Source organism: Macrotis lagotis, chromosome 5, assembly GCF_037893015.1.
Source record: "Macrotis lagotis isolate mMagLag1 chromosome 5, bilby.v1.9.chrom.fasta, whole genome shotgun sequence".
Taxonomy (NCBI): domain Eukaryota; kingdom Metazoa; phylum Chordata; class Mammalia; order Peramelemorphia; family Peramelidae; genus Macrotis; species Macrotis lagotis.
This window is the reverse complement of record NC_133662.1, coordinates 243,764,776-243,789,767: the sequence shown is the minus strand read 5'-3', so window position 1 is coordinate 243,789,767 and position 24,992 is coordinate 243,764,776. Positions and strand designations below refer to the sequence as shown.

The 24,992-nt window shown below is 43.2% G+C and overlaps 1 protein-coding gene across 3 annotated transcripts in view; it reads left to right on the top strand.

Moving 5' to 3' along the window:
- LOC141488818 (reticulon-4 receptor-like 1) overlaps positions 1-24,992 on the top strand; it is a 132,259-nt gene that overhangs the window by 41,195 nt on the left and 66,072 nt on the right. For 2 of the 3 annotated variants that reach the window (XR_012468796.1, XR_012468795.1), the window contains one exon: positions 374-3,305. The exons of the other annotated variant lie outside the window; for it this stretch is intronic. The gene's annotated coding sequence lies outside the window, so the exon portion shown is untranslated. Of the gene's footprint in view, positions 1-373; positions 3,306-24,992 lie in introns of those variants that run through there. 3 annotated transcript variants of the gene reach the window in all.

Genomic DNA, 24,992 nt, shown 5'->3' with positions numbered 1-24,992 from the left:
TGCCCCCCCCTGAAATCCCTGAAAGCCATGGTCCACTCCATTGCTCCCAGAAATCCAGAGTCTCTGGTGCCCAGTGGTTGTCGAGGTGGGGGATGGCATCCCTGCCAATCACCACTTTGCCTTGGCTTGGAGAAGGCAGGTGGAGGAACCCTGTGATTTAGAGTGATGAAATGTAAAATGCAGAGTTCCTGCAGCCTCAGCCCGACCCGATCCCATCAGCATCTCATTCTTGTTACCTGGGGCTCCTCTAGGTCTCATTTAGTGGATTCTGTCAGCTGAGTACCTCCTCAGCGACTGGAATGACTTGGGTCTTACATCTATCACACCTGCACTGTGACAATGTAATTTTTATCTCTGGTTGTTTATTTCTCAGATGGAACTACTTGTAAATTCCGAGAAGAAAATATATCCCTGCATGTGACAGAGGCAACACAAGACGATTAATCTGGGTCCTTACGACTGGAATGCAAAGCCGGGCAGAGGCACTCTTTAAATTGGGACTAAAAGTCATCAGGCTGGGGCATCGATTACTCCCAGAGGCTTTGTCTAGGGCTTGGGAAGACTTACATGCTGGGACTCTTGGAGGGGGGAGAGTGGCAAAGAAAACATAGCCCCTGGCCTGGAGTCTACCTACCAGGAGACTCAGGGGATAGAAGATACGATGCTGCTGAGAGCAGCACAATGGCTCTGGGTCTCAGTTTCCCCTTTTTGTCAATTTTTGGGATTGGACTATAAGATCTCTTTCAATTCAATGCCATTCAGTACTCAGCTTGTTTATTTGTTGTTCATATGCTGTACCTGTAATTCTGCTGGGGTAGGGAATTTCCATGGAGTATTTTCTTCCTTTAGGACAGATCTGTCTCTGTTCTGGACATTTGTCCAGAGCAAATGACTCAACCAGGGTCACAGCCAGGGTGTTAATAGACACAACTTGAACCCAGGTTTTTTTTTGGACTTTCAAATCCAGCTTTCTACCCCACCAGCTCATCCTGCCTCCCTCTCAACTCAGCAATATTTAAATGCCAAGAACTCTGCTGGGGCCTGAGAATACAAAGACCCCAAATGGAGCAGCCCCTTTGGTCCAAGTAGCTCATATGCTTGTGGAAGGAAGCATCATGTACATAGATAAATAGATACATAATAAAGACATGGCTCTTTGAGAATGGGGAGGGAGGCACTAACAACTGGAAAAACCAGGAAAGGTTTTTGTATGCACAGGAAATGAAAGGAGCTAGGTATTTCAGGAAATATAAGTGAAGAGGGAGATAGTTCCAGCTTGTGCAAAGGTGTGGAGCTGGCAGATGGGTTATCTTGTACAGGGAAAAGCAAATAGGTCAGCCTGACTGAATTATAAAATACATGAAGGGTGATAGTCTATTCATTCAAATGAATCGGCATTTATTAAGTACCAACATGCTGAATATGCAAAGAAAGGCAAAAAACCCCCACCCAAAATCAAAATCATTCCTGCTGTAATGGCAGAGACAACAGGCAACCAAAGGCATACAAGCCAGAGTGGGCAGCTCAGAGATGAAGAGGATTGAAGTTTGGGCCTAGAGTCTGGAAGAGATGAGTTCTCATCTGGCCTCAGACACTTACTAGCCACGTGACCATAACCAAGTCATTTGATCGCTCTTTGCCTCAGTTTCCTAAACTGTAAAATAGCACCTATTTCTCAGTGTTGTTGTGATGATCAAATGATATGTTTATAAAACACTTGCATATAATAGGTATTATATAAATGTTCATTATCACTACTATTATTTTTATTTTTAAGATATATAGCAAATAATTTAGAGATAATAAGCATAGAGAAGAAGATATGAAGATTAAGGAAGACTAAGTAAAACTCTTGAAGAAAGTAGGATTTTAGTTGGGCCCTGAAGGAAGCCCAGTGAAGCCAGGAGGAGAGAGAGAAATGTAAAGGTATGGGGGCGGCCAATGAGGTTGAGGATAGGGTGTGTGGGGCTTTAAATGCCAAGCTGATAAGTTTCAGTTTTATTCTAGAGGTAGTAGGGAGCCCTCAAAGCTGCTTCAGCTGAGGAGTGACGCATTCAGACCTGTGCTTAGGAAGTAATTCTCTTTGACAGCTTTGCAGAAGAAGGATTAGTATTGGGAGGCACTGGATGCAGGGAAACCAATTAAGAAGCTATTGAAATATAAAGCTAAGAATCACCTGATCTGGGATGATGGCTATGTGAGTGGAAGGAAGGGAACCACACACAAGAGAGCTTTCATTACTGATATTTTATTTTTTTCCAATTACATGGGGAAAAAACAATTTTAAACATCTTTAAAAATTTTTTTGATTTCCAAATTCTCCTATCCCCCCCAAGACAGTAAGCAATTTGATATAGGTTATACATATGTAATCAAGCAGAACATATTTCCATCTTAGTCATTTTGTGAAAGAAAACAGACCAATTAAAAAAAACATAGAAAGTAAAGAAGTGAAAAATAGTATGCTTCAGTCTGCTTTCAGACCATCAGTTTGGTTTTTCTTGGGAGTTAGCATTTTTTATCATGAGTCCTTTGAAATTGTCTTGAGTCATTGTATTGCTGAGAGTAGCTAAATCATTCATGGTTCTTCATCAGAGAATGGCACTGTATTTGTACAATGTTCTGGTTCTGTTCATTACACTTCACATCAGTTCATATAAATCTTTTCATGTTTTTCAAGTCATCCTTCTTGTCATTTTTTATAGTAGAATGGTTTTCCATTATAATCATATAGCGCACTTGTACAACTGTTCCCCAACTGAGGAACATCCATCCCCTCAATTTCTAATTCTTTGCCAACATGAAAGAACTGCTACAAATATTTTTATTTACAAAAATGTCCTTCTCCTTTAAAAAAAAGCAAACTTTGGGATAGAGCTAGTAGTGGTGTTATTGGGGCAAAGGGAGGGCATGCCCAGTTTTATAACCCTTTGAGTATGGTTCCAGATTTCTTTCCAGAAGACTGGATCAGTTCACAACTCCAACAATAGTGCATCAGAGTCAATTCTCTCACATCTTCTTCAACATTTATCATTTTTCTTTTCTGCCACACTAGCCAATCCGATAGGTGTGAAGTGGCATCACAGAGTTGTTTTAATTTGCATTTTTCTACTCATTGGTTATATAGAGCATTTTTCATATGACTATAGCTTTGATTTCTTCATCTAAAAACTGCCTGTTCATTTAATTTGCATTTCTCCATTCAATAGTGATTCAGAGCATGTTTTTCATATGACTATAGATAGCTTTGATTTCTTCATCTAAAAACTTCCTGCCTATATCCTTTGATCATTTATCAATTGGGGAATGACTTGTTTTCTTATAAATTTGACTCAGTTCTCAATGTATCTGAGAAATGAGGGCTTTATCAGAAACACTTTAAATAAAAAAAAAAACGTTTCCCAGCTTTTCTACTTTCTTTCTATCTTGACTGCATTGGTTTTGTTTGTATAAAACCTTTTAAATGTAATATAATCAAAAGCATACATTTTACATCTCATAATGCTCTCTATCTCTTGTTTGATCATAAATTCTTTCCTTATTCATAAATCTGACAGGTAAACTATTCCATACTCTCCTATTTTGCTGAAAGAATCCCCATTTTTGTCTAAATCATGTACTCATTTTGAACTTATCTTGATATATACCATGTGAGATATTAGTCTATATAGTTAGTTTCCTTCAAATTCTTTTCCAGTGTTCAGGGGTGGCTAGATGGTGTAGTGGATAAAGCACCGGCCCTGGAATCAGGAGGACCTGGGTTCAAATCTGATCTCAGACACTTAATAATGACCTAGCTGTGTGGCCTTGGGCAAGCCACTTAACCCCGTTTGCCTTGCAAAAACCTGAAAAAAAATTCTTTTCCAGTTTCCCCAGTAGTTTTTGTCAAATAGTGACAAAAGCTTTCCCCAAAAACTTGGAGCGTTGGGTTTATCAGATTCTAGATGACTGTGATCATTTACTACTGTGTGTTATGTTCCTAATCTGTTTCATTGATCCACCAATCTATTTCTTAGCCAGTACAATATTGTTTTGAAGATTATACCTTTATAATACATTTGGAGATCTGATATTGCTTGGTCACCTTCCTGCAAATTTTTTTTTATTAATTCCCTTTATATTCTTAAACTTTTGCTCTTCTAGATGAATTTTGTTATCATTTTAGCTTTATAAAAGTAGTTTGGTAGTTTATTGGTATTTAGGTAGAACTGTCATTTTTTTTGGAAATAAAACAAAAATTTATTTAAAAAGTTACAAGACATAGGAAGGGCTAGGAGGAGAGAGAGCTAGAGAGAGAGAGAGAGAGAGAGAGAGAGAGAGAGAGAGAGAGAGAGAGAGAGAGAGAGATAAAAGAACAGCCAAGCGGCATTGGCTGGGCCACAGGTTGGTAGAGAAGACTGTGGCCCTGAGCCAGGGTTCAACCCAGGTTTTTCCTGTCTTGCCTCTCATCCAGAGGGCAAAGGGCAAACTCCCTTTCTCTTACTGGAGCTGGAATTAGGTAGAGGGTAAAGCCTAAGGAGATCAGGATACAAATTTTACATTAAACAACGAATCAATGGTACATCAAGAATGGGGGGGGGGTTCTCCACCCAAGCAGCCTTTAAGACTACAGTTGTTTCTGTTACAGTCATAATTCTCTACTTCTAGTCAATTTACATCTCAAGAGTAGGTGGTGGTCAGTTTACATCTCCACCCAATTTCTACATTCACACAGAATTGTCATTTTTATTATATTCATTTGTTCTATACCTGAGCAATTAATATTTTTCCAGTTGTTCAGATCTGACTTTATTTGTGTGAAAAGTGTTTATGATGGTGTTCAAATAGTTCTTGGGTTTGTCTTGGAAGGTAGACGCTCCAGTATTTTATATTGTCTATAGCTAATTTAAATGGAATTTCTCTTATTGGTAATATATAGAAATGCCAATGATTTATATCTTGAAACTTTGCTAAAGTTAACTATTTTTGTTAGTTGGTTCTCTGGGGTTCTCTAAGTATGCCATCATATCATCTGCAGAGTGATAGTTTTGTTTCCTCATCACCCCTTCTAATGCTTTCCATTTCTTTTTCTTCTTTTATTGTTCTGGCTGGCATCTATAGTACATTATTCAATTGTAATGGTGATAATGGACATCCTTGCTTCATCCCTGATTTTATTGAAAAGGCTTCTAACTTAAACCATTATAGTTTTTTGGTGAGGATTTTAGATAGATATTACTTATCATTTTAAGGAAAGCTGAATTGATTTTTATGCTCTCTATGTTTGTAAAAGGAACGGGTGTTGTGTTCTGTCAAAAGCTTTTTCTTCATCTACTGAGAAAATAATACGATTTTCTTGGTTTTGTTATTGAAATGGTCAATTATGCCGATAGCTTTCCTAATATTGGGCCAGTCCAGTATAAATCTTACCTGGTCATAGTGTCTGCTCTTGGTGAGATATTGCTATGATCTCCTTGGTTGTATGAGAGTTGCTAAGAATCAACAAAACCTGGAAATTGTCTGGACATGGAAAGTGAGGAAGAGGAAAGAATCCAAGCTGCCTCTGAGGTTGTGATCATCTGGATGACTAGAAGGGTATCTTGAATAGGGAAGTTAAGAGGAGGTATGGAGTTAAGGGGGAAAGATAATTTTGTTTTGAACATGTTGATAGTATGAAGACCATAGGACTAGATGTTGGAGATCCAAGTTGGAATGTCACACTGGTGATATTCTTCTAAGGTCTTCTCCAGTTCTGACAGTCTCTAATGTAAGGGTCCTCCCAGCTCTCTTGTTCTTTACTTCTGCGAATCTGAGATAACAGAAAGGACAATTATATGAACTGTTCCTTTTGGCTCCTTCCCCCTTCTTTTTTCCTTCTCCGTCTTAACTCTTCCTCTTTTCCTAGGCTCTTCTCTTCCCCTTTGTTCTTTTCTCCTGTCCCCCACCCCCCACACACACACACCTTCTTCATTCCATGGACAGAGATTAAGCCCCAGTTATTTATGGGTAAGGTGCTGGTGAAACAAAGATGGAAAAATGACAGTTCTTGCCCTCAGGAAACTTATAATCTACCTGCCCCTCACCAGATCCTCAGCTCTTTGGAGACCCTTGGAGTAAAAGAGAGGTGAGCTCTGATCCCCATCTGTCTTAGGGGACTAGATTTCCTATTTAATAGTATTTCACTGAACTCTGACATTATACCAGTACTTGGAGTATCTGCTTATTTGCTTTTGGCCCAGAACTGTGATTTCATTAGTAAAGGAGATTTGCTGTCAGGAAATTCTTCTGTGGAAACTATTTGGTAGCCGAGTTATTAAAATAGCAGTCCCATTCTATTCAGTTTATTTGGGTTTAAGATCCAGGCCAGTCAATGATAAGGTTCTGGGACAGGACATCGCCCCCCTTTATTTTACAGATGAGGAGACAGAGGCCCAGGGAGGCTTAGTAACTTGGGATCTTAGATCATTTAATTTAAAGACTATTTAAACCAATCCTCTCATTTTACAGAGGAGATAATAGGTCTCTGGAGTTACAAGACTGTTCCAAGATCATACAGGTAGTAGCAAGCCTTGAAGGCAGCATTTGAGCAGGATTCCCCCACACACACCATCTCCTTCCTGTGGCATGAGAAGCAACTTCTGTCCCAATTCCAGATTTCTGACCGAGTCTCTTGTCCCATTCCCCCCCAGTTCCAGAATAAACTTTTCTTGTCGTTCAGTCAGATCTGACTTTTCTTGTCTCCACTTGCTGTTTCTTGGCAAAGAAACTGGAGTGATTTGCCATTTCCTTCTCCAGCTTATTTTACAGATGAGGAAACAGAGGCGAACGAAGTGAAGTAACCGGCTCCCAGTCGTACAACTAGTAACTGTGTGAGACAAGATTTGAAAAGTCTGATTCTAAATCAAGTCAATAGGTGTTTATGAAGCATTTTCTCTGAGTCATACACTTTCCAAATGCAAGTAAAAAGGAGAGTGCCAACATGAATATTATGGAAATGGTTTGCATGACTACACATTTTATATCCAATTGCTTACCTTTTCAATGAGGGAGGGGTGGGGAGGGAGCAAGGAAGAGAATTTGGAACTCAAAGCTTGAAAATCAGATGTTAAAATTTTTGTTTATATGTAATTGGAGGAAAATAAAATACTAAATTAAAAAAGTGAAAAGAAAAGTGTCTACCCTTAAGGAGTTTACATTCTAATGGGGGAAGATAATACACAAAAACTGGGGTAGGGGAGCACTGTGGATAGAGTCAGACCTGGAGTCAGGAGGACATGAGTTCAAATCTAGTCTCTGACATTTGACACTTACTAGCTGTGTGATCCTGGGTAAGTCACTTAACCCCAATTACCTCACAAAAATAACATTTTTTAAAATTAAAGAAAACTGAGGTGGGAGGGAAAGGAGGTGGCTTGCTGGGACATGATGGATAAAATCTAGAAAGTCAGAAGTAGAGTCAGGAGAGGAATAAAGACTTGGCTGACCAGGGCCTTTCCTTACAATGGACTTTCTGGGAAGTCCCTCTGAGGACTGGTTCTGAGGAAGGAGACATAGGGACAGAAATGAAATGGTTTCTTCATTTTTTTTTCTTTTAGGGAGGGGGCTGATATACTTCAAAGAAATCTACCCTCCCGTCTCCAGGCACCATTTGGAGATTAGATGGTATCTTCTTCACATTCCAAGGATCTTGGAGTCCAGGACTGAATGGATACTCTCAGCTCCTGTGGGAAAAGCATATGAAAAAAGTTGGCCAGGATAGTTAGGGTGTGAGAGTCACTGGGCTCAGGCCCAGCTTAAGTGGTATTGAGGCTAGCCTATTCTTTCTTCTCTCTTTTTTTTTAAGGTTTTTGCAAGGCGAATGGGGTTATGTGGCTTGCCCAAGGCCACACAGCTAGGTAATTATTAAGTGTCTGAGGCCGGATTTGAACCCAGGTACTCCTGACTCCAGGGCAGGTGCTTTATCCACTGAGCCACCTAGCTGCCTCTAGCCCATTCTTTCTTTGAGGATCTAGACTTTGGAGCCAACATGAAGCCAGGAAGAGTTGGAGGTGGGTCAGGGTGAATAAGGAGACAGTGATCTGATGGCAGCCCAGAAGGAGAAGGAAGAGACTCTCCCCATTCTAAAAGTTCAACTGAGCCAGCTAGGCTAGAAGGCTATCCAGAAAAGAATGGAGGCGGGCAGCTGAAGATTGACCCTCAGACACCCTAGGGAGGGACTGACAGAAAGCAAGCCATCTCTCCTGGCTGTCCCCAATGGCCTTCTCCCTAAGCAGAGACTTGTCTTTTTTTAAAGTATCCATTCAATGTGGTGGTTCTTGTTATTTCTGTCACTTTTCCCTTCTAAGCATTTCCTCTCACCTATTTGCTTCTGCTCCATGGGTGCCCAGCTCTGGGCAGAAAATAGAGAAAAAAATGAGAAAGAAAATCCCTTTTTGTATGCAGGAGCTACAGATGTTTGTTTTACACAAGAGTTTCTTAATTATTCATAATAATGTTGTTCTTTAGTCATTTCAGTCATGTCTGACTCTTTGTGGTCCCATTTGGGGTTTTCTTGGCAGAGACACTAGAATGGTTTTTCATTTCCTTCTCCAGCTCATTTTTCAGATGAAAAACTGAGGCAAACAGGGTGAAGTGACTTGTTCAGAGTCACACAGCTAGTAGATGACTGAGGCTGGATCAGAACTCAGGAAGGTGTGTTCCTGATTTCAAATATATAGTCTGGTCGGGACCACAAAATACTTTACAAATATTATCTCGTGTGATTTTCACCATAATCCTGGGAGGTACTCTTATTATCCCTATTTTACAGATAAGGAAACAGAGGCAGATAGAGGTGAAGTGACATTCAGAATCACACGGCACGTGTCTGAGACTAAATTGGAATCAACTCGTCCTGACTCCAGACCCATCACTATTCATTGTACCATCTAATTTCCTGGGAACGGGAAAAACAAAAACAAAAACAAAAAAACTAGAGGCATAGACAAAATTAGACAGATCCTGAGAGACTGTTGTAACGTAGGCCTAGGATCTCTGCCCAGTTCCCTACTTCCTCCAGTCAGTGTGGCTTGACTAGATCTAGGCTTGAAACCCAGACCCACTTTTGGTCTGGGAAGTTTGAGTTCTGGGGTCGATACGGTGTCACCATCTTGTAACGTGGAATCTTCCAAAGTGGGCATTTGCTGAATCCATGCAAAGCTTTGATGTGTGCCATCAAAGTAACTGGCAGGGAACCAACTTCTGCACCTCTGTTTTAACCTGGGCAAAACCTACTTCCCTCAGAGCACTGTCAGCTGCCAGTCACTGGGCACGGCCAGAGAAAGGCTTAATCGTATCTATCCTAGCGAAGGCTATGCAATTCCACCCCAAGTCACATTAAGTCTAAAAGAAATTCATTCTTAAGAATCTAAAAAAGGCTTGTTTTTAGGAAGCTGATCAGTTTACCCATACCCTTAATATTCCTTGAGCAGGTGTGGTGGATGAAGATAACTCAATAGGTTAGAATGAGTCAGTTTGGAAGCATCCAAGTGACCCCAGTATTTCCCCTAATAGGATTTCCATTTTTTGGTACACCATAGGTGCTTAATAAATGCTGGTTCATTGTTTTCCAAAGGTCTGGTGGCAGGGAAGGAGACCAGGATTGCTAAAGGTAAGGCTCTGAACCCTCCTCCACCCCCCCCCTCCTCTGTAATCCAACAATCCAAATGTGAAATCCCCATAAGCCTTTGATAAGGATTTAAATGGCAAGCCAGATTGCAGAGTAGACCCACTAATTAATCTTTTTTTTTTAACCATGTCTGATCCAACTAGGCTTATTTAGCAGGTTTTTAGCTAAAAGGGATTCATGGGTGTACCCCAATAGGCTGTGGGCTTCAAGAGAGGAAACAGCTGGATGTGAGAGCTGGCCATTGGCAGCTGCCTTGCCCATGTGCTGCCAGCCCTGTCCCGGATTCCCTCAAGCTTTCCCTAAAGGGTTGGATGGCTGGTTGCCTGAACTGCACAGATTTTTCCTATCTCTGTGTACTCTCCCTGAATGAGACTTTCACACCTCTCGTGCAGAGTGAGGAAAGGGGAATGAATGAATGAATGAACTAGTTAGAGAGCACCAGTCATATTCCCTACCGCCCTTCCTCCTATGTGACCCCCCAAATCAGATCAAATCAGGGCTTCTTGAGTGACTTCTCCTTTGGAGCCTGAGATAGGGGCCAGGAAACCAGTCAGAGCCCATGGCCCTCTGCCTGCAGAAGCTCAGCCTTCGAGGACCCCTCTGTTCCTCTCAGGGCAAGGGCAGAGACAGTTCAGCCCAACACTCAACTGAATTACAGTTGAGTGGCTGCTCTGGTGGAGAGGCAGAGGGAGGTCCCCAAAGAGAACCTGACATGAGAGGCCCCACTGAGTGAGCCAGGACTAAAAGTAGAAACCTTCAAATGCTGCTCTGACTCTCCCTCATCCCCCTCCTTTTTCCAGGTCCTCTCGCCCCCTCCAGACCTGCTTTAGTAGGAATTGCTGTAAATGTCACTGCTTTTTAGTGAGTGTGGCCAGGAAGGAAAGAGGACAGCAAACAAAGACACTGCCTCTCCAACAGAGCTATTCCTGGCCTGCCCACCACTAGAAGAGAAAGGCAGATTTCAGGAATCTGCAGCATTTGGGGAGAAGGAGTCCAGGGATTTTGGGAGTGCAGAGACAGATTGTCATTGTTCCCCTACCTACCCCACCCCAGCCCTTTCATTTCTGGGATCCTGATCTGAAAAGTGTGAACTTGGCCAGTATCCTGGAGTTTAAGCCATGAATTTGTCACATGTAAACTGGGTCTAAACTTGTAAGGAAAAAAGAAGCAGAGAAAGGCAAAAAAATCATTCTGGTTTGTAATCCTGGTGAACCAAGGACTCAGAACCAACTGAGCTTCCCCATCTCTGAATTCCCTACAGGAAATCAGCTTACTAAAATGTAATCTAAGGGAAAGGGCTTCTTGCTGGTTGGGACTGGAGTGGGCACCTCTGCCCTATCTTCATCTCCATTCTTTTTTTTTTTCTTTTGGATTTTTACAAGCATTGGGGTTAAGTGACTTGCCCAAGGTCATATAGCTAAGTAAGCATTTAGAGCATTTCTCCCACCTGGAACAGCACACCTTTTTTTTTGTTTGTTTTTGCAAGGCAATAGGATTGAGTGGCTTGACCAGGGTCACACAGCTAAGTATTAAGTGATTGAGGTTAGATTTGAACTCTGGTCTTCTTGATTCCAGGACCAATGCTCTCTCCATTGTGCCACCTAGCTGCCCCTCTTCTCTATTTCTAGTGGACCCTGTTTTGCCAAGCAAGATGTCAGGATATCAGACTGAAGGTGATCCCTGCCTGGTTTCCTGCTGCCCCACTACCCAAATAATGCTCAGCCTTGAAGAATGTTGGCCACAGAGTTAGGCCCTGCCCCCATCCCCCATCTACTAGTCCTCCTCTGAGGCCAGAAAACCAAGTTTGCTGATGAAATCTCCACTCCTCAGAATATGGCTGTCTTAATAGCACCTTCCCTGGGAACATAAGGAAGTTTATTTACAACTCCTGGGCTCTGGCAGTTACTGGGTGGCAACAAGGGAGCCTCATTTCCCAGAGGGCAGTGCCAAACACCGCCCTTCTCAGGCTGCTGCCATGTGATGGAGCTTTCCCCTGACTGCTGCTGCTAATGGGTCTGGGGGGGGGGAAGGGAGACATCAGAGGGGAACTGACAGCTCTTCACATATTCAGTGTTGTTGGTCACTGATTTCACAGCAGGTCAATGTATAGGGAGTTGGCAAGGAGGAGGAGCGCTGGGGAGACAAAGTGTGACGGGGAGATTAGCTGGGCCCAGCAGGCCTCATTTCAGTGGGAAGCCAGAAAGACCTAGATAGAGCTGCTCGGCTTGTCCCCAAGCAGGAGAGGAAGGAGGATTGAGGGAGGGGGCTAGCTGATGAAACCAAGGGCTGCAGGAGCCGGGCCAGGTTGGTCCCCTGCATCTCTCCCACCTGGAACAGACCTCTCCGGCTCTGGTTGGCTCGCTGGGGATGCCTTTTGCCCTATCACATACCTGCATGGTTGCCAGGCAACTGGGACCAAGTTGTAACACCTATGCAAAAAAGCCTGATGGTGTTTTCCTTTCTCAGCGGTTGTGAGGACTCGCCTTAAAAGTTGTAGGGGAAGAAATTGTTTTTTTAAATCTTCCGTTCTGAGAATCACTGCCATCCCTGCTGGGTCAAAGCTCCCCCCTCTCCTGTTATGATCTACCAAGAGGAAGCAGGGAGCCCGGGGGGAGTGGGGGGAATAGGATCTGGGGCCCAGGCAGAGGCTGGCAGCCAGGCTTGGTGACTGTGCAAGCTCGTTAAGGCTCCATCAGCTGGGGGAGTTTACCCGCTCATTTTGGGAAAGCCTTCGCCATGGGAGGCGGGGATTTCCACTGGAGACAAAATGGTGGACCCAGGGAGAAGACCACAAGGGGGGGGGTGGCTCCTTCTTAGAACAGAACTGCCATCCCCAGGGGTCGGATAGGCTTTCCATCACAATTTCAGTCCCCTGCTCAGATCTGCTAGAAGACACATTGGAGGAAGGAAAATCAGCTCCCACTAGGCCAGGCAGCCGCAGTACCAAGGAGACACAATCCCTAATAGGATTTTTTTATTGTTGTTTTTTCAGTCATTTCTGACCCTGTTTGAGGTTTTCTTGGCAGAGACACTGGAGTGGTTTGCCATTTTCTTCTCCAGTTCCTTTTATAGATGAGGAAACTGAGGTAAATGGTGCAGTGACTCGTCAGCTAGTGTTTGAGGCTGGATTTGAACTAAGGTGCTCCTATCTCCTGATCCACAGTCACCTATCCAGAGTCATCCGACCTGGGCAAGGTCAAACACTGTCTCGAAGGCTGCTGAGTCTACTCTCAATCATCTTCTACACTGCTGCCATAGTGATTTACCTAAAGTTCAGGTCCCACCATGTCTTTCCTTCCTCCATAAACTCTTGTGGCTCCCTATTACCTCCGGAATCAAATATAAAGTCCTCTGTTGGACATTTTAAGCTCATCAGATCCTGGCCTCTTTTACCTTCCCCTTCTCCATTATCCTTCACTGCTTTTTATCCCACAGGGACCTATTTGTTGTTTCTCACACAAAAAAAAAATGTTTCATGTTCTGTCTCTGGGCCTTTCCATTGGCCCGCTCCGTTGCCCTTCCCTATTCTGCCTCTTAGAATGCACCTCCCTCTTTTGCCTCTCGGAATCTCTTTGTTCCTTCAAGACTTCCCAAGAGCTACCTTCGCCTTGTTCCCAACTATTTCTCCTCTCCTCCAAATCTTCACGTTTATTTTGTTTATATCTGTATGAAGTCACATGTTGACTCCCTACTTAGATTGAAGCTTCTTGAGGGTACAGGGGCTGTTTCACCTTGTCACTGTAGCCTCACCATTTAGCACCAAATTAGTCACATAGGTATTTATGAGTGTTTATCATTCATGAATGGGCTGGGCCAACTGGGTTGCTGTGGTGGAGGGGAGAAGACTTAGGATCAAAGGCTATTGGAATCAACTTTACTGGAGCTAAAAGTTGACCTAAAGAGGGCAGCTAGGTACCTCAGTGGATAGAATACTGGGCCTAGAGTCAGGAAGACCTAAATTCCAATTTGGTGTCAGACTTTTACTTCCTGGGTGACACAGGACTAGTCACTTAATCCTGTTTGCCTCAGTTTCCTAATCTGTAAAATGATCTGGACAAGGAAATCAGAAACCAAGAAAACCCCAAATGGGGTCACAAAGAGTCAGATACCATTGAAAAATAATGGAAAAAAAAATCCAGTGGTTAGATATGAGTTCCCACTTCAGCTATTTCCTAGTTTTGTGACCCTGGAGAAGTCACTTGAATTTTCTCATCTGTAAAAAGGGATCCTTAAGTCCTTTGGTTATTGTGAGGACTTAACAAGTTAATATAAATGATTTTTCAACCTTAGTAAATATGAATTGGTAAATTGGTTTTTAATCAAACCCCTGGTTTCACTGCAGAGGGAACGTCTGGTGAGAAAATTCTGTCAATATAGGTCCTACCCCCCCACCCCCACCCCCTGGCCTCCACTATAGAACTGAACTTCTACTCCCAATCCATCCAATCTGGGCTCAAAGGTCAATCCATTCCTCACTAGGCTGTTCAGTTATCATTCTGCTTCCCTTCCTTTCCCTAACCTTCTCTGGGCCTCAGTTTCCTCCTATGTCAAATTTCTGTTCTAGCAGATAGTCTTGGCTCTGGAGTCAGAGGACTAGGGTTCAAATACTGCCTCTTCCCTGTTCAATGACTACAACTGCTATATATATGATATATGATATCTAGGACATATGATACATATGACCATATATCTATCAATACACACATGTCCCATATACAAACCTTAAAGCAATGCACAAACACATGTTCACAAATACATATAAGGTTTATACATTGCTTTCCAAACACGATCTCATTTGATCTTCACAATGACCCTGGGAGGTAGGTATTATTTAACCCCATTTTATAAATGAGGAAACTGAGGCAGATGGCATTTAAGTATCCAGGGTCACGCAGCTAGTAAATGTCTAGGGCCAGATGTAAACCTGGGTTTTCTTGATTCCAGGTCCAATACTTTTTCCCACTGTGCCTCCTATTTGACCACTGGCAAGTCACTTAAACTCCTGTACCTCAGTTTCCTTATCTGTACTATGGGGACTACAGTCTCTTAAGACCTTTCCAGGTCCAGATCTATGAGCCTATAATCCTGAAATTCTCCTTGTGCTATCTGTGTAACTTGGCATTAGACTATTGTAGCCTAGGAGCCTGTGACCCTTGAAGGAGCCGGTCTGGTCTCTGGGTTTCCACGGATCAGAGGTGGCAGGTGGGGGCAGGGAGAGGAAACTGGGGCTTGTGACCTGGATAGTGCCCCTGATGGAGTCTCAACCATCCTGGCAAGCCCCCCCACCCTTGGCATCACCCAGCCTCTTCCCTCTCTATGGCTCAGCCAGCACCTCCTTTAGGAAGAGGAACCCAGTGTTCTCAGGAGCATCTTGCACACGCTCCACACCAGCTGCTCCCACTTCCCCCTCTCCACCCCCCCAACTCCAAGAAGCCGCTTGACATCTCTTGTACCCACTTTCTCCAGAGAGGGGGGCCGACCCCGACTTCCTCCACTTCACTGCCAGAAGCCCCCTGAGCCTCCAGTGGCTCAGGGGGACAGCTCGGAGAGGCAGGCAGCCCCACCCCACCCCTCTGCGGCTCCCCGCAGCTTGCCACCCCCCCAGGAGCCCAGCTCCTGGCTCCCCCCCGGGCCCCTTTGGAAGAGGTGTTTGTTTGGCCTTATTGTTTCTCCTCCAGGTAGGGCAGTCCATCATCTGCGATCCGGAGGAGCCGGCGGCCTCACTCCTCCCTAGAAGGGAAAGAGAACAAGGGCGCCTTTGGAGAGGGAGGAAATCATAGGTTATTTTTAAAAGGCATTTGGAGTGCGAGCTGAATAGAGTTCAAGGAAATTGCCTCCCAGCCCCGCTCTCGGCGGGCCTGGCTTTTTTCCGGGCCCGCAAGTATTTGGGCACTTAATTGCCCATTTGGGCGGGCTACTGTTTGTCTTGCTCTCCGGGCTCGGGGGTGGGCCCCCAGATTGCCGGCTCCCTAATGGCTTTCTGTATCTCAGAGAAATTTCACACACCTGCGGGGGGGGGGGGGGCCGGCGAGAGGGAATGGCAGGAGAATGGGCCCTCCTCCATTTAATCGGCCGGCAAATGGAGCCCCCCCCTCGGATCCGGCTCCGGGGGGGCTCGGCCCCCACCCGCCCCCTTCTCTAGTCAGCCCCCGTTCTCCTCCGATCCCCTCCCCCTCCCTCTTTCTTTAGTCAGCCCTGGTTCCACCGATTCAGTAGCCCCCCCCGTTTCTCTAACCAGCCCCCAACGCTACCCCTATTCCCTGCCCTTTTCCCGTACCCCCTTTCTCTAACCAACTCCATTTCCACCCCTTTCCGTACCCCTCCCCTTTCTATAGGCAGCCCCAGTTCTATCCCCCTCCCGTACCCTCCTCCCTTCTCTAGGCAGCCCCATTTCCACCCCCTCCCGTACCCCTCCTCCCTTCTCTAGGCAGCCCCATTTCCACCCCACCCCGTGTCCCTCCCCCTTTCTCTAGGCAGCCCCATTTCCACCCCCTCCCGTACCCCTCCTCCCTTCTCTAGCCAGCCCCATTTCCACCCCACCCCGTGTCCCTCCCCCTTTCTCTAGGCAGCCCCATTTCCACCCCCTCCCGTACCCCTCCTCCCTTCTCTAGGCAGCTCCAGTTCCATCCCGTTCCTGTACCCTGCCCCTTTCTTGAGCCAGCCTCAGTTATTCTCCAATCCCGTGCCCCTCCCCTTTCCTCTAGCCAGCCCGTTGCACCCCTTTCTCTGGCCAGCTGCATTGCCACCCCCATCCCCATCCCTCCCTCTTTTCCTAGCCTGCCCCATTTCCATCCCATCCCGAGCCCCTCCCCCTTTCTCCAGCCCAACCCAACATCTGCCCCAACCCAGCCCCCCCTTCTAGCCGGAGCCCTGCACCCTCAATCCCCCAACATCCTGCTTCAGCTTTACAGATATCTGCCTCTCCTCCTTTCTTAGCCCCATGCTCTTAACCCTCTAGCTTCCCCCACCCCAGTAGTAAACTCATCCTGGACCTCCCCATCTTCCCCCAGTGGCGCTGTGGGTGCTGAGAAAGGCCAGTCCCAGTCCCGACCTCTCACCACCCATCTCCTTCTTCAAATCTTAGTCCTGCAATTTAATCCTTTCTTCTGGAATGATACCTGCCTAGCTGACTTCCAGCCCAAATTTTCCTGTTTCCTTCCCTCTGCCATTTTCTTTTGTCTTCTTTTCCTCCTTTTTTCTGCCTCTATTTTTTCTTTCCTTTCCTTTTTTGGGGTTTTTTTTGGGGGGGGGAGAGTTAAGTTTTGAGATTAAGTGACCTACCCAAGGCCACACAACTAGTATCATGTGTCTGACATTTGATTTGAACTCAGGACCGGTGCTCTATCCACTACACCACTTAGTGTCACTAGTCACTTTTCCATGAAGCCTTTCCCAAATCCTATCAGTAATTAATTAGAGCCTGTCCCAAGAAACTACTTTGTCTATCTTTGTTTATAATGGGCATCTATTTACATTTTTACAGAAGGTTTCCCCCATAGAATCTAAATAAGCCTCTTGAGGGTAGGAACTGGTTGGGGTTTTTTGTTTGTCTGTTTGTTTTGTTTTTGGTCTGTCACATTATGCCTGTCATAAAACCTGTAATTTTATTAGAGTAATGAGAGTTCTCCACCAAAGCAGACTTTTTTGACTTCTAGGGTTAAACGGCCAGTGTGGACCAAGCTCTATCTACCCAACCAAATAACCTAAAGGTACTAAAGAAATACTTATTAATGGATTGACTGGGGAAGGGTGGGGAAGGACTGAGAGAACACAGGTGACTTCTGCCTTTGAAAGAGAATTTATATTCTGAGCTTCATATCCCTGGTAAATTGCAAAGTAGTCAGGTCGCTATTGGAGAGGCACCCCTTCTTTCCCTCACTGGTTTTCTAAGAAGCATGATTTTTGGACTGAGGATACAACAAGAAATTATTAGTAGGGAATATATACCTGAATGGGAAGAGTTCTGATGAAAATCAGGAGATCTGGGTTCGAATTTCAACTCTATTCCGTACTACCTATGTCTCCTTGCCCAAGTTCCTTCATCCCTATGAGCTTCACTTCAGGAAGTCCCAATCATTTCTGAACACTGTTGAAGCATTCTTAGAGAACTCACCTGGTCCTTGATCTTAGAATTTTCCAGTCTGGTTTAAGGGGTGTGCCATTAGAAATCTTGGGGAGAGAGACAGGGGTGATAGAGACTAGAATCTTGCCTGTTTAGGAGAGCTGGGTGAGTCTTCTCTGGACCTCTGAAAGTATGACCTGCCTGGGAGGAATGATGGTGGAAAATTTCATTCTGCTTTGGCATTCCTGTCCCCCTTTCATTAATCCCTTACCTTGTTACCTAGGAAATCACCTAGAAATCTAAACAATGGAAAGGCTAGGACTCAAAGGTTGAATTAAAAATGACATGGTCGGGGAGGCTTTCATAAGATCAGGGTCTAGAACCAGAAAAGATCCCTGAGTTCAACCAGTCAAATGCCCTCTTTGACAGGTGAATCATTTGCCCAAGGTCACCCAGTAATAAATATTAGGAGGTAAGATTCAAACCCACACCCTTCTGACTCCAGGGTCAGCATCTCACACCACCTCCCTTTCCACCTTTGGGCCAGCCCCACTGGCTAGTCCCCTGCTTCCCCATTCATTAACTCCACCCTGGCTGATGGGTAAGTGGGTTTTTAGCCTAATAAACTCACCTCAGAGGAGGCACTTGTAAGGGGATCAATTCATTAGCATGTATGCCATCCTCCTTTCAAATACTATTTGCTTCGGCTGGACCTGACAGGAAAGCCATGGATGTGTATTCTCTTGTGGCTTTGTTTGTTCCAATCTTCCATCGGGAAAGTGGCCAACACCAATTATTCTAAAACTTGGACCTTGCTAAGGATTAGGCCAAAGGAAATAGAGGACGACAAACTACCTCTGGTGGGCATGACAAACAAGGGGATGCCTCCTAGAACTGGGTTGTCAAGTGAAATGGAATCTCTTTCCACCCACGGATGAGGCTCCCAATTTGTCCTTTCTGCCCAAGGTTGTTTCCAGTTGTCCAACAGCTATTCCGAGGCCATCTGGACTAGGGACAGATTCTTGGGTCTCATTCCATATTTTAATCTGTGGATCTTGGTACCAAGAGGATGGTAGCGTTGTAAATATGGAGAGAAATATATCAATCAGCCAGCAAGGAGTTATCGAGTGGGTGACAAATTCTTGACACTTCTTAATGATAATTTCATTCTCTAAAAGGTGGAAAAAACAGCAAAGGAAACCTTAATCTGAACCTGAGTCTGACCAATAAATAAGATTCAGCTGCTAAAGTAAAAATGATAAGAACCTTGAGAGGAAATGAATGCTCTTTGAATTTGTAATAATAGATTAGGAGGAGGAAACCTGGCAAAGCCCAGGGCAAACCCTTGATTTGGGGAGAGTGCATTTTAAAGAGTTCTATCCATCAGCAAGCATTTATGTAGTAAGTACTGATTTTATGCCAGACACCAAGCATGCAAAGAAAAAGCAAAAACTGGCAATTAGGTAGTGCCATAGTGAATAGGGTACAACCCTGGAGTTAGGAAGGCCAAAATTCAAATCCAGCCTCAGACACTTAACTGTGTGACCCTGGACAAGTCACTCAACCCCAATTGCTTCCAAAAGGAGGGAAAGAAAAAGCAAAAATGGCCCCTTTCCTCAAGGAACTTCCATTCTAATTGGGGAGACAATGTAGAAACTATCACATATACAAAAAGAACAGAGTGATTGGAAAATAGTTTGAGAGGAGGAAGAATAAGTGTAGATAAGTAAGTGGTCTAAAATTTTGATGACAAATTGGACCATAGAGGCGGGTAGGTGCTGCAATGGGTAGAGCACTAGCCCTGCAGTCAGGAGTACCTGAGTTCAAATCTGACCTCAGTCACTTAATAATCACCTAGCCATGTGGCCTTGGGTAAGCCACTTAACCCCATTTGCCTTGCAAAAATATAAAGAGAGAGAGAGAGAGAGAGAGAGAGAGAGAGAGAGAGAGAGAGAGAGAGAGAGAGAGAGAGATTGGATCATAAGGGATGAGATACTCCACAAACAGTTAAAAAAAATTTGGGAGGGTGAGGCACTGGGGTTAAGTGACTTATCCAAGGTCATCCAGCTAGTAAGTATCAAGTATCTGAGACTGGATTTGAACTCAGATCATCTTAACTCCAGGGCCAGTTCCCTCTATTCACCGAACTACCTAGCTACCCACACTTAATATAGTATTTTAAGATTTACAATGAGGAGCTGTCCAAAGAAAAATGATAGAAGGCCAAAGAAGGCAAATGACTTCTAGGAATAAATACAATGAAGAGGTAAGTGATGAGCATCCATACAAACATACACAGAGCATGGGCCAGGTGTGTCAGGAAGGCCTGTTGCTCTGTGTTGTGAAGACATTAAGGCTGACAATATTTGCTAATGGGAGACCCAAAAGGGCTTTGTTTTTTGAGGGCAAGAGAAAGATCAAAGAAAGTATAGGACAGATATTTGGTATAGATAGCCCAGTAGGAAAGGATAACAAAAAGAAGATAAAGCTATTTAATACTAATTTTGCTTCAGTTTTCTTCACAGAGGAGGATGTCGTCAGGCTATAAAAACCGAGCAGAATTGGTTAATGGATAGTTAAAAACCTAAAAAGGGAAACAGAATAGTCAAGTCAATAATGTGCTAGATTTGTCAGGAAGACCTGGGTTCATAGCCTGCCTTTGATACTCACTTTTAACCACAAGAAAGTCACTTAGTTTCTTTGGCCTCCATCTGTAAAGTGAAGGATTGGACTCTAATACCTCAAGGGACCCTTCCAAAGCTAAATTAATGGTCCTGTGAGCTGACAAACTACCTCCGATGAATTCAAGTTACTAAGCCTGGCTGTTTTACTTTCCAGGGTATTGAGAGAATTGACAAAATTGAAGGTTGAGGGGTGCTGGTGACCTTTGAAAAACCATAGATAAGGGAAAGGTCTTAGAGAGGAAACCTGGAATTGCTGAAAACAGACAGCATTGTCCTGAATTTCAAAAGAATTGGAAGAGTAGAACTTCAAGGTAGAGGTGATGAATTTGACTTTAATTGTTGAAAAAATTTGAGTAGGTATTTTAAACAATTTACATTTATAGGAGCAGCTAGGTGGTGCAGTGGATAGAGCACCGGCCCTGGAGTCAGGAGGACCTAAGTTCAAATGCGGCCTCAGACACTTAATAATTACCTAGCTGTGTGGCCTTGGGCAAGCCACTCAACCCCATTTGCCTTGCAAAAAACATAATAATAATAATAATAATAATAATAATTGCCTAGCTGTGTGACCTTGGGCAAGTCACTTAACCCCAATGCCTTGAATTAAAAAATTACATTTATATCATTTGTTTTTATATTACCTATATTTTCTATTCTATCCCTCACTTCTCCCAGAGAATCATCCTTTATAATAAATATATAAAAAGAGGAGAAAAAACAATTCCATAAAAACAAGCCAAAATATTGAAAAAATTTAAAATTATATGCCGTATTATTTACCCAGAGTCCTCTACCTTGATAAAGAAGTGGAGGCTTCTCATATCTCTTCCTGGGATTTGTATAACTTGGTAGCATTTCATTTTTATTATTTGTTGTTATTGTTCTTTCCATGTGCACTGTTGTAAACATTGTTATGTGTCATTTTCTTGGCTTTCTTTGTATCAGTTTGTTTAAGTCATTCTAGGTTTCTCTGTATTCACAAGATTCACGGTAATATTCCATTCTGTTCACATACCACACTTTGTTTAGCCATTCCCTATAGATGGGCATTTACAGCCCTTATTTGCTATTTCAAAAAATAAATGATGTTCTAAATGTTTGGGTGTACATGGGGCCTGGCCTTCTGTCACTGAACATCTAGAAAGTGTTTTTAAAGAGATTATTTTTGAGTATTTAGAAAAAGTAAGCCCTAAAAGATAATATAGTGCTTATTAAGAATAAATTATGCCAGAAAATCTAATATTTTTTGGAAAGTTACTAGACTTTGAGAATAATAAGATTGGGTTCACTTTAAAATGCATTTTGCTCTTTGGTCTATTGTATATCCTGAAGTTATTAAAACAATATAGGGGACTGATTAAAACTATACTCCATCTTAAAGAAGCCATTCGACAAAGTCTGTCATGATTATCTTTATGAACAAAATGGGAGAAATGGATTAGGGGGATGTGGAGCTGGTTGAATGCCTGGGCCTAAACTGGAGTGGTAATCAGTGGATCAATGCCAACCGGAAGCGTTGTCTCTAGTGGATTATTATGGGATCTGTCCTCAGCTCTATAGCGATCAATGTTTTTTATTAGGGACCTGAAGTCTTATCAAACTTTTGGAGGACCCATAGCTATGAGGGTATCAATGTTGTTAGAAAGCAGTATCAGGATACTCATAGCAAGCAAGAACGTTTGGCTGGATCCCATTTGTAAAGTCCCAAACTCGGTTTCAAGCAATAAGCTGCAAAAATACTCCATATAAGAGGATCAGCTAGCCAGCATCTTGTATCATGGGAGCTCGAAGTTGGAAGTCTTTACTGCACTCCCCTATTTATCACAGGCTTTAGAGATTAATCAATCAATAAGTCTTATTAAGTCCCTACAATGTGCCAGGTCCAGGTGAACTAGAGCCCTTTGTTCTAGTCAGATTGACTTGCATATAAAATATTCGGTTTGCTGACCTCATACCTTTGTTCATGTAGTTTCCCATATCTATAAAGCAGTCCCTTCTTATGGCCACCTCTTAGAATGCTTAATTAGCTTTCTTCAAGAAACGAAGGTTAGATTGGCAGTCTCAATTCAATGCAACAAACATTTATTTATTTTTTTCAATTTAGAAAAATGCCCAGGCCCATGATTTCATCTCTGTAGGGAACACTCAGGAAGGAAACTCCTTTTACTCCTCCCCCTTAATGGTGGTTTCTTCTCTCTGTGATTATCTCTAATTTATCCTGTCTGCAATTTGTTTGTACAGAATTGTCAGCATGTTGTCTCCTCCATTGGAATATGAGCTCCTGGAGAACATGGACTGTTTTTGCCTTTCTATGTATCCTGTATATAGTTGGTGCTAAATAGATGTTTGTTGGCAGGTTGATTGCTCTGCAGGTTATGACTTTAGAATTGACTGGGACCCCAAATGTCTTTGGAGATACAAAGACCCTAAATGGAATATTCCCAATAAAACCATTTCAGGGTTAATATTCCTAGTTAAGTCGTCTCAGGGTTAAATAGTAAAGAAAGAACAACTATTATTCTTAAACTATTTGTTTTAGGTTTTTGCAAGGCCAATGGGGTTAGGTGGCTTCCCCAAGGCCACACAACTAGGTAATTATTAAGTGTCTGAGGCCAGATTTGAACTCAGCTACTCCTGACTCTAGGGCTGGTGCTCTATCCACTGTGCCACCTAGCTGCCCCCAATTCTTAAACTATTTCTAAAAGAAAGCCCCTTGTATTCCAAATTCACTCTCCTAACTTTTGATAAGACTACTTTTGCTGACTACTAAAAGGATAGTAGACTTTTTCCCATGAGAAAAACCATGCATTCCACAGAAGCTCATAAGTCTCTTGTTTGATGATAAGTACTGAATGGGAGGATGGTAGACTGTTCCTAGACCTTGTGTTCCAAGACGAGTTACATTACTTCAGTAAGATAGTTATAATCCTGAAAGTTATTCTCACCATCTGGATGGTGAGGTAATATTTTATGAAAACCTTCTTTTCTTTGTTGCTGGGGTAGATTTTCAGAAGCAGAATATAACTCTGAAGACTAACCAATGAGTTAACAGAGAGGGAGGAGGAGGGGATTGTGTTAGGCCATAGAATCTTGCTTGACTGTCAATTCAGGGCAGCTCCTTGGTCTTCATTACCTTTGTGAGTCTTGGAGTGGGCCCTTTTCTCAAGAAAAGTCAAAATAAACTTTTTTTCCCTCAGAGTAGTCTCTCTCTCTCTCTCTCTCTCTCTCTCTCTCTCTTTATTTTGAGGTGTTTTTTTTGCAAGGCAATGGGGTTAAGTGGCTTGCCCAAGGCCACACAGCTAGGTCATTATTAAATGTCTGAGACTGGATTTGAACCCAGGTACTCCTGACTCCAGGGCCAGTGCTTTATCCACTGTGCCACCCATCTACATTTTTAAAAGTAGATTTTTATCTCACACAACCCTAAGCCTAGAAATAGCCCCTGTCCCTAAGGAGCTTACATTCTGCTCAACAATCATTGGAGTTGGGATAATCCAGGAATACTAGCAGTCTTGGCTGACTTTGGCAGTCAATACATCAGTAAGTATTTATTTAGTGCCTACTAGGTGCCCTAATAGGGCAGCTAAATGGCACAGAAAATAGAGCACCACTGGACCTAGAGTCAGGAAAACCTGGGTTCAAATTTAGTCTCAAACACTAATTGACCCTAGGCAAGTCACTTAACCCTATTTGCCCAAGTTCCTCTTCAGTAAAATAAACTGAAGAATGACATGTTGAACTGATCCATATCTTTACCAAGAAAATCCCAAATGGGGTCACAGAGAGTCAGACACAACTGAAATGACTCAACGATGAAACAATGTCCTATCTAGAGATAGAAAGACAGAAATGAGTCAATTCGTGCTTTTGAAGAAGCTTCCATTCCATTGGAAGAATCACACATAAAGACATATACAACGTAGATACATATGTTACTGCTGGGTTGGTGGGTGGGGAACAGGAAAGGCATCATGTAGCAGCCAGTCCTTGAATCTTGAAAGAAACAAAGGATTCTAGGAGTAATTAGTGGTTCTTTGGCCATAACCCAAGCATTATTGGTGGGAATTAGGTATATTGGCTGTGGGGACGGGGGTGGTGGTGGGGACAGCACAGTTTGGTGGTATTTATGGACCTAGTTTCAAATCTTGGTTCTGTCGCTTCATACCTGTATGACCTTGGATAAGTCACTTCATTTCTTTTATTTTTTTAAATAAATTCATTTATTTTCCATCTACATGTAAAGATAGTTTTCAACAATCACTTTTTTTTGTAAATTTTGAGTTCTACAAAGTCACTTCATTTCTAAGGGATTCAGTTTCTCCATTTGTAAAATGAGGGGGTTGAACAAGATAGCACAGGTAGTTTTTGAAAGGGGAATGGGACAGTGTTCTCTGTTCAGCTGGCACCCTCCCCTTCTTCATTCTCAACTTTGGGAAACCACCTTTTATTAATCAATATGGTCACCTCTAAGATTTCAGGATATCGCTCTCCATAAGAGAGGTACAGTTGATGGAGCACTGGACTTGAAGCACAGGTTTAAATACAGCTTCAGCCACAGGCTGGTGACCCCAGGCAAGTCACTTAATGTCTCAGTACCTTG